Genomic DNA, 17,150 nt, shown 5'->3' with positions numbered 1-17,150 from the left:
CTACCAGTGGTCAAGCAAGGAACCCCCCAGCCGCAGGTGTTCTGCTTCTCCCCCTCCATATCCCCCTTGCCCACCACCCCTTCGGTGGGAGACCCCTTCCAGCGTACCCAGAGGAAGATGCTCTTTGATCCCACCACCGGACAATACTACCTGGTAGACACGCCGATTGAGCCAGTCACCCAGTGTCTCTTCGACCCTGAGATGGGCCAGTATGTGGATATGCCCATGCCTATGCCGCAGCGGCAGCTAGTGACCACCATGTCCGTATCCCCCCTGGCACTGAACCCGGGAGGGGTGTACGCACCCACCTACATGATCTACCCGGGGTTCCTCTCACCCACACTTGCTGCCCAGACGGTGATGGCACCCCAGGTTGCAACCCACATGGCGTCCCAATTAGAGGACGAGAGCGGGGAGACGGCTCAAGGGAAATACACCCTGGTGCAGGAGGGTAACATGATGGGGGCAGAGAGCCCCTACTACAGTGCTACGGGAGAGTCAGTACCGGCGTCAGTGCCCGTCACCTTGGGCCACCACGTCACCACCCAGGGGAGTGCGGTGACGTCAGAAGGGAAACCAGCGGTCATCAGCATCACTTCGCAGCAAAGCCCGAGAATCATCGCACCGCCCTCCTTTGATGGGACGACCATGAGCTTCGTGGTGGAGCATCGGTAACCATAAAGGGAATATACACAGTGAGTCACATTGAGTGTTTCCTTCTCACTCATGCTTGTACCACTTCAAAGCTGTACAGTCTGTGGCTGGAATACAACCTTAAATAACTCGTATAGATATATTATATTGACAACATGCAAAGACCCTACTCTGTATTGGAATACCATCAAACATGCCATTAAAATGTTTACATAGTGTCTTTGTTTAAAATCCACTTTTTGACAGCATAAAGAGCAGGTGAGTATTCTCTCTCTATGGCCCCGATTCCGACTGGAAATTAAACCTTTCTTATGCAAGCCTTTCCTACGCATTTCTCAGTAGTTGGTATTCAGACGTACCTTATCGGAACGGGCTTTGCAGGCGTGGTTCCCTTGCGCGCGCTGAAAAAATGTAATTCAACCGCTGAAAACCCTCCGACTTGCTGGCCAACAGATTTTCTCTTGGAGTTTTCATTCAATAGGGTTTTCAGGTAATTTATCTTAAGCCATCCCTTTAAATACGGTGTTCCTTTTAGTTAGAACTTTAACGACTCTCAATAGAATATATAGAAATGACGGGTTCAGAATATTAGGGATCAATGAAAGAAAGCCATCTAAATAGGCTATATGCATATCGTCGCCATTTCAGCACCAATTGGTAGATAAAAAAATACTCTGATCTTTATATTTATTTTTAGGAAAGTATTTATGAATCATAAAAAACAGGTATGGAGATCCCTTACTCGCAAAATAAAAAAAACTATGGTTTGATTAAAGATGCCCCGCCATTTCCCAACCTGGTCTCAAAGCATTTCGTATTATTCTGTATGTAAACCCGAGATACTCTATTTAGTATGATATGTTACGTTTGGTATGGTTACATAAGATAGATGGTTAGTTTAGGCAAAAACTAAAGTAGGGTTGTTGGTCAGGGTGGATGGGTGGGCATATAACGCGAATGTTTAGCAACCCAAAGGACAACTTTAGAATTTTAGCTAATTAGCATATTTTCAACAACTTACAAATTTTTATCTACTTTTCAACTACTTAACATGTTAGCTAGCCCTTCCCCTAACCCTAACATTAACCCTATCATTAGTTTGCAATATTTGTAACATATTGTACGTTTTGCAATCCAGGTTGCATTTCTGATTGCAAAAATCTAAGAGTTCCTCTAATTTGAGTTTATGTCACAAATATAATATTTTAATTAGCCTACATGTCTTTTTTTACATTATCAACTGTGACTAATGATCCTCAGCAACAACCACCCCACCGTGACGGCGTTTACAGAGGAAGTAAATTAAGTTAAATGAAACAACGTAATTAAATGGAATGATAATGTAGGCTTTCCCAACTGAAGGGAACTAACAGTAAATTGACAGTTGAATATGTGCGGTTACTGACTGTCGTAACTGACAGTGGCTAAATATTTAACGTGATAGAAATAGGAAACAGAGAAAGCCAGGGTAGCCTATAATTCAGACATTCAAGAGTGCCCATCCCTGCAAGTTAAAAGGCTGTAAAATTTCAATTCTGCATAATGGCACAGCATTTCATAAACGTTACTGTGAGAAAGTTGATATGTTGATATGCTTCAGTGTGCTGTCATATGACAGGTGTCACATTTGTCTCCAGCGATTATAAAGTAAAATAGATCTAAAACAAGTGTAATTTATATTTACAATTCCCTTATTCAAATGGGTTACTAATTTACCTAGCTATATCAAGTTGTAAATTACAGTGCATGGAGAATGCTGTTATTTCTATTGGAAAATATAAAGTAGATGCTTTTTCCACTTGGAACCATCAGGATCGCTCGATCTTATTCATGGTTTCCGTGCCCGTAAAGGTGGTCAAATACGGGCACGTATTTGTCAAAATACGATGTATCTGTAAACACACCTCCGCCACACCTTCATTTCTTAGATCTCCACCCTGAATGAATAGCAGGTGAATAGCATGCTATTCTCATGCTTAAGTTCAAGGTCAGAATAGAGAGAAAAGTGCATACAAATGGAATTATGGTGCATTTATGTGCACTTAACTAGGGTCGGAATCGGGCCTTATGAGCCTTATGAGAAATAATAGTTAAGATTTGGTGTGAAGAAATTAAGAAATGTACAATTTCCACCAAGTTAGTTAAAGATATTGAACGAAATCTTAAGCAATTCCAAATTCGTAACATATTGTACGAATTGGAATTCGTAACATATACGAATTGCAGGGGCGTATTTATTTTTAAAATTTAAATTGTAATAAAAAAAAATTGGTAAGTGGGTTTGCGACAGTTTTCATAAAGCCTTTCAGAAAGACTGAAATTAATGCACGATTATTGCATTAGTATTAAAAGTGCCATGCCTCCCCCCGCCCTCCCATCTACTTGGAACTTTAAGATGAATGAGGAACGTTAGATATTATGAATTAGTATAATGAATGATGAGACCAGATTGACTTGGCACTTTTTTACACTTTTCTTATAAGACCCCTGAATTCTTTTTATTTTTATTTTTACATTGCTGTCTCCATTGGTATTTAGCTGGTATTTACTAAGAAATTATATGGTAACAATGGGTACTTTCTGGTAATTACTTCAAATAAGTAAACAAAATTGGTAACTAACTATCTGGTAGCAGGTGTCTACGTGGTAGCAGGTGTCTTAAACTTTGATGCCCACTGGTGGCATTTTCTAAACAATGCATAATATTGTATACTATCCTCACAAAGTATATTTCGGTTCCAAAACTATGTCCTACAAACACATGCTTAGTATTGTTAGAAAGGTAAGAACTGAGTGATTCTGATAAAAGTGTCAATGTGACTACTACAGAGCCCGAGATACAGCAGGACAAAAATCCTGAAATGTACCCCCCCCCCCCCCCCCCCCCCTCAATTGTCCCCATGTTGGGGAATAAGAGATTTAAAAGTCTGGGTTTTAAATGAAATATGTTAACCAATTACTGTTCCAAAATTATTATTTATAAAAAAAATAAAAATACAATCTTTAACCTAATGGTGGCGCTCTAAACATGCACAAATTCCCATAGGAATGTCTGATTCCCAGTTTACCTACTAGACCAGTGGTTCCACGCTGTTTTTATTTTTTAGGAACTTATTTTTTCAACTTACTCTTGAATGTTGTAACAGTAGAATGCACTAGTAGAATCCTCTTGTCATGTCAGTCATTGCATACCTTAGATAGTTATTTATAACTTTCCAGAAATGTCCAGATCAAACTAGCCCATGTCAACTAAAGTTTTTTAGCTAGGTTTTTTAGCCTATAGATTTTGTTGTAATGTTCGAGTCACTCAAATTTCACATGAATACACATTAGACATGGCAAAATGTATAGAATTGCTACATAATTTGCTTTAAAACTGCAACATTTTCTCTACACCTCTTGACAAAGTGTGTAGAATTGCATAAAATAAGATTTTAAACCTGCAAAATGTTCTCTCCGCCAACAAGATCGGTGTGAACAGTTTACAGTATGTCATGAACAGTGCTTGTGCCCATAGAAATAGATGTGGCACGGGCATTGGGAGAGTGGGATGTTCCCCTGTGCTGGAAGGGGGGCCTGAGTGGGAACCCCTGCACTAGATAGCTGTATGTGATCACATGATGTCTCTTGGCCACTTTAAACCGGTTGCGTCTGGTTTGGGTAGTGAGTCACTGTGCAAAAATGGCCAAATGGATTTTCAAGCCTGACATCTCAAATTGACCCTAGCAATCAGGCCTTTCAAGGTATCGAGATTGTTTATTGAAATAAGATACAGACAGGTGAAGAAATGTCTAACTTATTTTCCAATTCACTTTCCCTATTGTAAAACAATTGAGATAGATCAACGGCACATGTGGAGAATGCATACAAGGTCATGTGGGTGGAGAAGGAAATGCATTGCTTTTACAATGAACATCAAGGTAAACCCTTTCCATGCATACTAAATGTTTGCAGTTTTGGTGACTTGAATTACATTGCATACTACGAATGTAGGTCATGATTTATGGCCTTTATGGGGAGAGGTAGGGGTGGTGGTGTCGCGGAGGGTTTCTTATGACATTGCCAGCAGTAAGATTTGAGTTCAATTCCCAAAAAGACAAGGGCTGTAGCTTTCAAATGATATGTCACTTTCTATTTTCAACAAAATGAATGTACAGGGCCCAAGACAACTGCTCAGAGTTTAACAGGCTAAGTAACATATGTGTAATTCATAGGTTATTGCTATGTACCATAAGTACCATCTAAAAATTACATTTTGTAGTAAATATCTGGTAATCTGTGTGGAATTATATAAAGCTCAATCAAAAGGGCTTTTTGATTAATATTACATTTACACACATGCCATGTTCAGAACTCTCAAATGAATGCATTTCTAGTAAGAGACTGAAAATAAAAAAGTTTTGATGTAGTTGTAGGAATGGAGGGTTCCATACTTTCTAATGTGTATTGAGTCATTCCTATAAGCATTAGCAAATGTACAGTTGAAATAGGCCCCATAATTCCTTTGCAACATGACATCTAATAGCTGGTACGAGGTCGTCAATGTTTGAGACCCTGGATGTGGGCCAGCCCAGCGTTTAGAGGCATGTGATTTTGTGCAGACGATTTGATGTACTACATCATGTCGGCCAGCGTGTTTGAGTTGTTCCCGTAACAAATGGCGCTAATAGACACTGCTAGTTTTACGACACACCCCGGGGGTAATTCGACTCTGGGTGGGCTCTGGTTGGACTTGTGGTCCGGGATAGACAGTTCCCTTTCTCTTCATTACACACTGGCGGGCTATTTCCATAGTATGATACGAGTGTGTGTTTACAAGTTTATTCTCAGGGTTTGACACTTGTCACATAAAGGTGACCTGAACAATTGTGCTCTTAACAGAGCCCTCATGCAGGCTAAGCTGATCATTATTCCATGGACCACTGGCTGATTGAAACAATGAATAAGGTTGAGCAACCTGTTGGTTCCAAGTGGAATAAAATCTGCTTAATTTTTTCCCGATAGAAATAGTACCATTCTCCATGCACTGTAATTACAGTCATATGGCAGCTAACTGAAGAATATCAACATATGTGACTCACCACCTGGATTTGGTCTTATGTAGCAAAATGTGAAATGGTGTTTTTTACATTGGATAAAAGTAGAGATTCAGCGCTACAAAATGCTATATCATATACTGCATTTGAGGAACAATGGGAAAGTAATTCTGCTTTGAAAGTTGATCAACTTGTAAACTCACTTTTGAGAAAATGGCCTTTGAATGTTTAGCGAAGAGCTCTTCTTTGTCTACATCCATTCAGCATCGTTCACACCCTCTTAAGATTTTGCCCTACCCATCTCGTTTCGATCTCGGATCGCACACTTGACGCTCTGGCCGATGATTTGTTTACCTCTTGATAACATGAAAACAGCCTAATCAGCTCTACTGGCAACAATTCCATTACCCTTTTTTGCAGACGTTTACTGACACCGGCCGTATTCAACGGGTGTTGTACACACATCACATAACGTTAGCTAATGAGCCAGCCAGCTAATGTTAGCTAGTTAAACAACAATGAACAAAGTGCCAACACTGCCTAACATTAGACTCTAACTAGAAAAGCAAACAGCTCTGGGAAACTAATAATAACATCTGCTAGGGAGCCAGCCAGCTAACGTTAACTAGCTAGCTAACAGTACACTTTAGCTAAAGACATATAGTTAGCTAGCCAGGTAAATAATGAACCTAGCTAGGTAAACAACGTTTAAGACCACACATGTCACATAATGTTAGCTAACGAGCCAACCAGCTAACGTTATCTAGTTAACCTGTCTGACTCTAGCGTTCCGCCAGCGGAACTCCTGCCACATTCCACTGAAAAGGCAGAGCGCGAAATTCAAAATATATTTTTTAGAAATATTTAACTTTCACACATTAACAAGTCCAATACAGCAAATGAAAGGTACACATCTTGTGAATCCAGCCAACATGTCCGATTTTTTAAATGTTTTACAGCGAAAACAGCACGTATATTTATGTTAGCTCACCACCAAATACAAAAAAGGACAGACATTTTTCACAGCACTCACGTTCCTGACCTGTGTTCTGTTGTTTGGTATGTGTTTATTGGTCAGGGCGTGAGTTTTGGGTGGGCAGTCTATGTTTTCTGTTTCTATGTTGGTTTTGGGTTGCCTGGTATGGCTCTCAATTAGAGGCAGGTGTTTGACGTTTCCTCTGATTGAGAGTCATATTAAGGTAGGTTGTTCTCACTGTTTGTTTGTGGGTGATTGTCTTCCGTGTCAGTACATGTTACCACACGGGACTGTTTCGGTTTGTCTGTTCCTGTTTGTGTGTTCTTCGTTTCATGTAAGTTCGTAAGTTTAGGTCTGTTTAGTTCGTTTTGTTATTTTGTATTTCTAAAGTGTATTTCGTTTCGTCTTTGTCTTGTTAATTAAATCATTATGAATTCACACCCCGCTGCACTTTGGTCAAATCCTTGCTACTCCTCTTCGGATGAAGAGAAGGAGGAAGCCCGTTACAGAACCACCCACCAAACCCGGATCAAGCAGCGGGTTAACGGACAGCGCACGAAGCAGGATTTCTGGTCTTGGGAGGAAATCATGGAAGGAAAAGGACCATGGGCTAAGGTTGGAGTGAATCGCCGCCCATGGGAACAGCTGGAGGCAGCTCGGAGAGCGGAGGAAACCGGAGAGAGGAACCGGCGTTATGAGGGGACGCGTCTAGCACGGAAGCCTGAAAAGCCCGCAAGTACAACCCAAAAATTTCTTGGGGGGGGGGGGGGGCTAAGAGGTAGTGGGTCTAGGGCAGGTAGGAGACCTGCGCCCACTTCCCAGGCTAACCGTGGAGAGCGGGAGTACGGGCAGACACCGTGTTACGCAGTAGAGCGCACGGTGTCTCCTGTACGTGTGCATAGCCCGGTGCGGGTTATTCCACCTCCTCGCACTGGTAGGGCTAGATTGAGCATTGAGCCAAGTGCCATGAAGCCGGCTCTACATATCTGGCCACCAGTACGTCTCCTTGGGCCGGCTTACATGGCACCAGCCTTACGCATGGTGTTCCCGGTTCGCCTACATAGCCCGGTGCGGGTTATTCCACCTCCCCGCACTGGTCAGGCGACGGGGAGCATACAACCAGGTAAGGTTGGGCAGGTTCAGTGTTCAAGGGAGCCAGTACGCCTACACGGTCCGGTATATCCGGCGCCACCTTCCCGCCCCAGCTCAGTACCACCAGTGCCTACACCACGCACCAGGCTTCCAGTGCGTCTCCAGAGCCCTGTTCCTCCTCCACGCACTCTCCCTGTGGTGCGTGTCTCAAGCTCAGTGCCTCCAGTTTCGGCACCACGCATCAAGCCTCCTGTGCGTCTCCAGAGCCCTGTACGCACTATTCCTTCTCCCCGCACTCGCCCTGAGGTGCGTGCCGTCAGCCCGGTACCTCCAGTTCCGGCACCACGCACCAGGCCTACTGTGCGCCTCAGCAGGGCAGAGCCATCTGTCGGCCCAGCACCGTCTGAGCCATCTGTCTGCCCAGCGCCGTCTGAGCCATCCGTCTGCCCAGCGCCGTCTGAGCCATCCGTCTGCCCAGCGCCGTCTGAGCCATCCGTCTGCCCAGCGCCATCTGAGCCATCCGTCTGCCACGAGCCATTAGAGCCGCCCGTCTGTCCCGAGCCATTAGAGCCGTCCGTCAGTCAGGAGCCGCTAGAGCCGTCCGTCAGTCAGGAGCTGCCAGAGCCGCCAGCCAGTCAGGAGCTGCCAGAGCCGCCAGCCAGTCAGGAGCTGCCAGAGCCGCCAGCCAGTCAGGAGCTGCCAGAGCCGCCAGACAGTCAGGAGCTGCCAGAGCCGCCAGACAGTCATGAGCTGCCCTACAGTCATGAGCTGCCCTACAGTCATGAGCTGCCCTACAGTCATGAGCTGCCCTTCAGTCATGAGCTGCCCTCCAGTCATGAGCTGCCCTCCAGTCATGAGCTGCCCTCCAGTCATGAGCTGCCCTCCAGTCATGAGCTGCCCTCCAGTCATGAGCTGCCCTACAGTCATGAGCTGCCCTACAGTCATGAGCTGCCCTACAGTCATGAGCTGCCCTCCAGTCATGAGCTGCCACTCAGTCATGAGCTGCCACTCAGTCATGAGCTGCCACTCAGTCCGGAGCTGCCACTCAGTCCGGAGCTGCCACTCAGTCCGGAGCTGCCACTCAGTCCGGAGCTGCCACCCAGTCCGGAGCGGCCACCCAGTCCGGAGCTGCCACTCAGTCCGGAGCTGCCATTAGTACAGAGTTGTCCCTCTGTCCTAAGCTACCTCTCTGTCCGGAGCTACCTCTCTGTCCGGAGCTACCTCTCTGTCCTGAGCTACCTCTCTGTCCTGAGCTACCTCTCTGTCCTGAGCTACCTCTCTGTCCTGAGCTACCTCTCTGTCCTGAGCTGTCTCCTCTATGTAGGAGGGGCCTTAGTGAAGGTTCCTGGACCATGGTCGGGGGCGAGGGTCGCCACTCAAAGGACGCTAAGGAGGGGGACAAAGACAGTGGTGGAGTGGTGTCCTCGTCCACCGCCGGAGCCGCCACCGCGGACAGATGCCCACCCAGACCCTCCCCTTGAGTTGTAGGGGTGCGCCCGGAGTTCGCACCTTGAGGGGGGGGTTCTGTCACGTTCCTGACCTGTTTTCTGTTGTTTGGTATGTGTTTATTGGTCAGGGCGTGAGTTTTGGGTGGGCAGTCTATGTTTTCTGTTTCTATGTTGGTTTTGGGTTGCCTGGTATGGCTCTCAATTAGAGGCAGGTGTTTGACGTTTCCTCTGATTGAGAGTCATATTAAGGTAGGTTGTTCTCACTGTTTGTTTGTGGGTGATTGTCTTCCGTGTCAGTACATGTTACCACACGGGACTGTTTCGGTTTGTCTGTTCCTGTTTGTGTGTTCTTCGTTTCATGTAAGTTCGTAAGTTTAGGTCTGTTTAGTTCGTTTTGTTATTTTGTATTTCTAAAGTGTATTTCGTTTCGTCTTTGTCTTGTTAATTAAATCATTATGAATTCACACCCCGCTGCACTTTGGTCAAATCCTTGCTACTCCTCTTCGGATGAAGAGAAGGAGGAAGCCCGTTACAAGCACAGGTAGCATGCACAAAGCCAACCTAACTAACCAAGAACCAACCAAACTAACCAAGAAACAACTTCATCAGATGACAGTATTATAACATGTTACACAATAAATCTATGTTTTGTTCGAAAAATGTGCATATTTGAGGTATAAATCAGTTTTACATTGCAGCTACCATCACAGCTACCGTCAAAAATAGCACCGAAGCAGCCAGAGTAATTATAGAGACCAACGTGGAATAACTAAATACTCATCATAAAACATTTCTGAAAAATGCATCGTGTACAGCAAATGAAAGACAAGCATCTTGTGAATCCAGCCAATATTTCAGATTTTTTAAGTGTTTTACAGCGAAAACACAATATAGCATTATATTAGCTTACTACAATAGCCTACCACACTCCCGCATTCATTCATCAAGGCACGTTAGCGATAGCAATAGGCACGTTAGCGTTAGCGAATAAACCAGCAAAATATATTAATTTTCACTAACCTTCATAAACCTTCCTCAGATGACAGTCCTATAACATCAGGTTATACATACACTTATGTTTTGTTCGAAAATGTGCATATTTAGAGCTGAAATCAGTGGTTATCCATTATGCTAATGTAGCTTATTTTTCCCAGAATGTGCAGATATTTCTATTAGACTCTCACCTATTCTGACCAAATAGCTATTCATAAACATTACAAAAAAATACATGTTGTATAGGAAATGATAGATCCACTAGTTCTTAATGCAATCGCAGTGTTAGAATTCTAAAAATATCTTCATTACCACATAAGGCTTACGTTATGTCGACCGAGTGCCCAAAACCTGGGCGCAAAACTACTAGTACACAGTTCGACAGATATATGAAATAACATCACAAAATGGGTCCTACTTTTGGTGATCTTCCATCAGAATGTTGGACAAGGGGTCCTTTGTCCAGAACAGTCGTTGTTTGGATTTAGAACATCGTTTTTCCCTCTTGTATTAGCAAGCACACTGGCCAAGTGGCGCGAAGCTCCCCATCGTCAACAAACACAGACAACGCAACACGCCTAACGTCCCGAAAAAATTTCAATAATCTATTAAAACTATATTGAAAAAACATACTTTACGATGATATTGTGACATGTATCAAATAAAATCAAAGCCGGAGATAGTATTCGCCTATAACGACGGCTTTTCAGAAGGCAATTCCAGGTCCATGTTCGCGCTCTCCAGAAAAAAAAAAATGGATGACTCGTCGTGCTAAGATGATTTATTCCACCTCAGACCAAGATAAACACTTCCTTTCTTCTCTCACTTCCTCTTGACATCGAGGGGAAGGTGTATGACGTGCATGTATACTCATACGTGTCATGCCCATTTATAGGCAGGCCTTTGAACAGAGCATCATTTTCAGACTTTCCACTTCCTGGTCAGAAAGTGTGCTGCCAAATGAGTTCTGTTTTACTCACAGACAAAATTCAAACGGTTTTAGAAACTAGAGAGTGTTTTCTATCCAATAGTAGTAATAATATGCATATTGTACGAGCAAGAATTGAGTACGAGGCCGTTTAAATTGGGCACGTTTTTCCCCCAAAGTGACAACAGCGCCCTCTGTCCTCATCACAAGAATGAACAAAGTGCCAACAATGCCTAACATTAGGCTCTAACTAGAAAAGCAAACAGCTCTAGGAAACAAATAATAATGTCGGCTAGGGAGCCAGTCAGCTAACGTTAGCTAGCTAACAGTACATTGTATCTTAAGACATAACTATCTAGCTAGGTAAACAATGAACCTAGCTAGGTAAACAAAGTTTAAGATCACCCACGTCACGTAACGTTAGCTAACGAGCTAGCCAGATAGCGTTAGCTAGTTAAACAACAATGAACAAAGTGGCAACAATGCCACAGTGCTGGGAGCTAATCAACCAGGTCCAGTGTTATCTAGCTAACATTAGGCTTGAACTAGAAAAGAAAATGGCTCTGGGAAACAAATAATAACATCAGCTAGGGAGCAAGCCTAGCTTGAAATGAAACCACTTTCTGTCAAAATTAGAAACGTGTAATATCTGAAAATGTAGCTAGCTAACGCTAGACTATCTTACCTGTATACATCAACATGCATCATGGACACCTCTCCCTGTTAGGAATGTCATACCATGGTTGCCCTTAGTTTTAAAGATGTAATCCAGAGACAGGTGTTTTCTCCATCTCTTTAGCTATCATACTCTAATTCCACGGATTTCAAAACTTGATCCTCCAGAAAATGGAGAGCAACACTTATGCAGCTCCACTACACAATACATTTTTTTAAAGCAGTGTTCGACAGGATTACCAACACAGACATAGACAGACGCCTTCAATATGGCAGACCAATCCGAACTTCTCTCTCGGCATGTCCAGCCCACTCATTATCACAGGCAATAATGGCTAGCGGTAAGGTTGCTAACTTTTTCTGTGGCTTAACCAACAAGGCTTGTAATTTAGCAATTGTTTTCGTATTTACAGATGGCATACAAGTTTGTTATTAAGGCACATGAATGTTCACATGTTCAAGAAGGCATTTCTGCCAAAAAATGCATTTCGATTAAAAAATATATATTTTACATTCAAACAGCTCTCCTGTGAAGTCGCAACATACGCTTAGTTTCCTGAATCGGGTCACATATCAACTTTTCCACAGTGAAGTTGATGAAATGCTGGCCTTATTAATCGCAAGGATGAAAATTGGAGCCCTAAGTTATAGGCTTCTGTAGCCATGCGCAAATTACATTAAAGGGGAAAACCTACGGAGTTGATTTGTGATTTCTAGTATGTTTTATATGCCTCGACTTTTCAATGTATAACAAAAAATAGTATCATGTTAAACTATTAGCCACTTTCGGTAGCCACCATCAGCTATACCCACATACTGTACATTTATAACTGTCAGTTTAGTGTTCATTTCCTTAAATTTTGCATCATTCCATTACATACTTAGATTACCTTTATTTCCTCTTTCACATTTGTGTGGTTGTTCCTGAGGATCGCTAGCAATAGTTGCTCATATTAGGCTAATGTATTACAAGTTCTGCAGTAATTTGGGACATGTAGCCTACATATGTAGCAGTTTAAAGTTGTTTGCCTGGCTCTGAGTTCATGACAACTAGAATGTTGTCACCACAGTTCCATGATTAGTGGGTATTATTAGGGTAGATTTATAGCACTACTCTTCAACCCCCATTGTACACTTTGAATCAAACCACTGTAATTTTGATTGACCAATATATTTAGTGCGTAAAGTCTCTCCAAACCTGTTTTTTTTTATATTCATGAATACTTTCCTAAGAATAAATAGATAACATACAAGATCAGAGTATTTTTAAATCTACCAATTGGTGCTGAAAAGTAGACAAATATGCGTGTATTTAGGTCTACATGACTTTCTTTCATTGATCCCTAATATTCTGAACCGTTTTCTCCATATATTGTAGTATAGTCTGTGGAGAAAATTCAAATTAAATGTACACCAAACTTAAAGGGGTGGCTTTAGATAAATGTACTAAAAACCCTATTGAATGAAAACTCCAGGAGAAAATCTGTTGGCCAGCAAGTGGGAGAGTTTTCAGTGGTTGAATTACATATATTCAGCACGCGCAGGGGAACCACGCCTGCAAAGCCCTTTACTGCAAGTCGCAGGGAAGGCAAGCGTACTGAAGGCGTACATTTCCTAAATTTGAATCCGGCCCCAAATGAGTTATCTGGTATACTAGTTTATCAGTGCTTCTAAGGAATCAGTCACTTGCTTTGAGTTGCACTTTACTTTACACCAGTATTTCCACTAGTTACCTGGTGTTTGCTAGAAAATGATGTGGTAACAATACTTTCTGGTACTTACTTTGAATAATTATACACAGTTGGTAGGCCTACTTGATGGTGCTTGTTTTAGTGAATTCTAAAGAAAGAAAAAATGTATTTCTGTGTTGTTTTCAATTTACCCTATACTTTTGAAGTAAAGTATTCGCAAAGCGTCTTGGAGTAGGAGTGGTGATGTGGAATCAGATTTCTATTTTAGAAATCGTAATGTTTAAGATTATATTGACTGGTGGGACAATGTAATCTTACATCTGGCAATTTGAATAGCCAGATTGCTAAATAGTCAATGAATGGTACCAAAACTATCTCCACTGACTGTATCTTGCACTGACCCTACGCACACTCACTACTTTGACACTCCCACACACGTTCACATACACTACGCACACACACATAACACAAACACACATACATACACATTACACACAGACGCGCAGACTCACCCACTTTTACACTCATCATTTGCTGTTGCTACTCTGTTCTTTATTTATCTCTAATTATTATCTATCCTGACGCCTAGGCACTTTATCCTGCCTTCATGTACATACCTACCTCAAATACCTCGCACATTGATCTGGTACTGTTCTGAAGTAAGGAGTGGGATGTACTCTGTGGGGAGCTCGTCACAAAGTCTCAATAGAGTAAAGCTGCAAAAGGCTGAGACGGCCTGCCACCACCTCTGGTCGCCACCTCTGCTGACTATGAGCTTCCAGATCCGTTCATGACTGCGGCTGCCCAACTGCTGGAGGCTTCAAGAAGCACTCAAACAGACTTGATCTAGTTACTTTTGTAGCCTATATTTCTTTTAAAATTATTTCTTGTTTATTTTGTTTAACAAGTGCTTTCTGTCTGTAATGAAAAGCGCTATAAACGTTTAATAAATTATTATTATCATGGATTAGACTAAGGGCTTTATTTAATCCATATAGGCGAAGTTCCGCATTACAGCGTGATTGAAATTTAAAGGCAATGTTAGCGGAGACTGCATTCACGGGAAACATTGTATATGTCAGCTCAATCAATTATCTTTACAATTCTATACACAATCTGTAACGCTTCAGCAATACATATTGAATAAAGCCATAAGTATCACTTTAAGTGTAAAAAAAAAATCACTCAGTGCTTATATACCACTTACAATAGTTCATAATTTCATCAATTAGCGGCCTTAGTTCGATATTTTTGGAGATTTTTATTTGTAGTTAAACATCACTGCACTAAAACCTTATGAAAGAATGCACAACTAGCATTTTATAAGGTCTCACAAAAAAGTGTTATCCTTAAGTACAGTACGTTGGAATAATGTTAATAGTAGGCTAGTAATCAAATCGTATTTGTCACATGCGCCGAATACAACAGGTGTAGAAATGTTTAGTGACATGTAATCTACAATATTGTAACGATTGTCGTCTGAAGAAGGAGAGGAGGACCAAGGTGCAGCGTGGTAAGTGGTCATATTTTTTTATAAAATATGAAAACACTTGACAAACAACAAAAACGACAAACGAACAGTCCTGAAAGGTGAAAACAAAACACTAAACAGGAAACAACCACCCACAAACAAAAGTGGGAAAACAGGCTACCTAAATATGGATCCCAATCAGAGACAACGATAGACAGCTGCCTCTGATTGGGAACCACACCAGGCCAAACACACAGAAACAGAAACCTAGACCTACAACATAGAATACCCAGACATAGAATACCCACCCACATCACACCCTGACCAAACTAAAAATAGAAACATACAAAGCAATCTACGGTCAGGGCGTGACAAATATAGCCTATACAATGCCACACTAGCTAGGTTTCCATTCAATTGGCGGACAGATTTTCATGCGAATATTCTAAAATCTGCATAAATAAAATATGCCCATTTTCCCACCAGAGATGTGTTTCCATCAAATTGACTTGTTGCAGATAAAAGTATGTGCATGGTGACGTAGTGCACATAAAAATGACTTTAGCACTTAAATCCCCATGTACCAAATAAAAAATACAAGTTAAATGGGTTTCCATCTAATTTTCACATTCAAGGGAATGTGCCCACTCTTGTATTGGCATGTGCACTCTAGCCAACCGCTTGCAGATACAGTGTGGGTATATGATGAGATTATTATGGTCAAAAGAGCAAGATTATTTTAATTTGTCAAATGGCAGCCAAGCATCAATCATCATGTTACCAGAATAAGACCCTCAATATTTATTGGAAAGGAGCATAAAGCTCACCACCTTGCACTTTCACCACCCTGTGAAGTTCATCATAATTTATTTAATCTGTGGCCTAATAAACTGAATGTTTTCCGGAGTCGTAGTGGGAGGACCACACAACATGTCATCGCGTGACTCCAAGTTTACTTCGATATGATGTTATTATATCGATATTTGCATATAAGAGCGTCTTCACTGCCATTTATTGCATTATTAATTTTACAGACACAAAAAAATCCCACCTTGTCTAGCGTATTTTGTTTTGTCGACATTTGGAAAGTTTATGATAAATTTGCTGTTTCCATCAGGCCTGTCATGACATTTTTTGTCCGGCATGTACTTTACGGGCATAAAAACGTTGGATGAAAACCTGGTTATTGTGACAAAATACAGTTTAAATGTTGAACATTTATTTCACACAATTTTATGAATTACGTCTACATTTAACTTAATTACATTTTTGTAATTTGGGTTCCTCAATATTAAATCGATCATATATGTGAATGGAGATTTCCATTGGCACTGTGCTTTATGTATTGACATTTGTGGATATATTGAGACTCAAAATCAATTCATAATTCTTCACCTCTACGCACCCTCCCCTACCCCTTCTGTCCTCATCTTCTCTTTCACAAACACACACACACACACACTTGTTGGTGTATTGAGACAATTGCGTGAGGGATACATGTCAGCTGGGTCAGTGGCAGGGGAGACAGATGGGGTTGAGTTGTAGCATTGGGCATGGCTGGGATAGCGACGGGAGAGAAAAGGTCAGGCAATGTAAAGTATTTGTTGTGCTGAGGCAGGAGGAGGACAGCTGCTGGGAGAGATCAAATGCTGGGGGGGGGCGAGGGGGGGGAATAGGTGGGTGAGCGAGGCTGCAGCAGGTTAAACTTTTTATAGGGTGCCCCTCACTCCAAAAAGGGAAGGAGGAGGTGGAGTGGTGCTGACCTCCAGCTCTTACATAAAGGGTTTATATACTTTTACTACATTTTACTGTATCTTTCAATGGTCACACTTTACATTAAGTTGCTCTTATTCCTGTATAATAACACCACACTGAACCTCACACCAAATATTTTGACCATGTCAAAAGGGTAACACTTTATATGAAATGTTAGACCTATGTAATAATGCTGTAATTACTCAAGTAATAATGTTGTTTTATATTATAAGTTAATTTAGTAGTTGCTTTGTAATTGCATCGTCAATTGTCGGTACATCTGAACATCACACCTGTGGGACAGGTACAGGATGGCAATAACAACTGCCCGAGTTGTTAGGAACTCGGCCAGGAACGCACAATCCCTCCATCAGTGCTCAGACCGTCAGCAATAAACTGTGAGAGGCTGGACTGAGGGCTTGTAGGCCTGT

The sequence above is a fragment of the Salvelinus namaycush genome, chromosome 8, assembly GCF_016432855.1.
Source record: "Salvelinus namaycush isolate Seneca chromosome 8, SaNama_1.0, whole genome shotgun sequence".
Lineage (NCBI taxonomy): Eukaryota > Metazoa > Chordata > Actinopteri > Salmoniformes > Salmonidae > Salvelinus > Salvelinus namaycush.
This window is presented reverse-complemented; position numbering follows the sequence as displayed.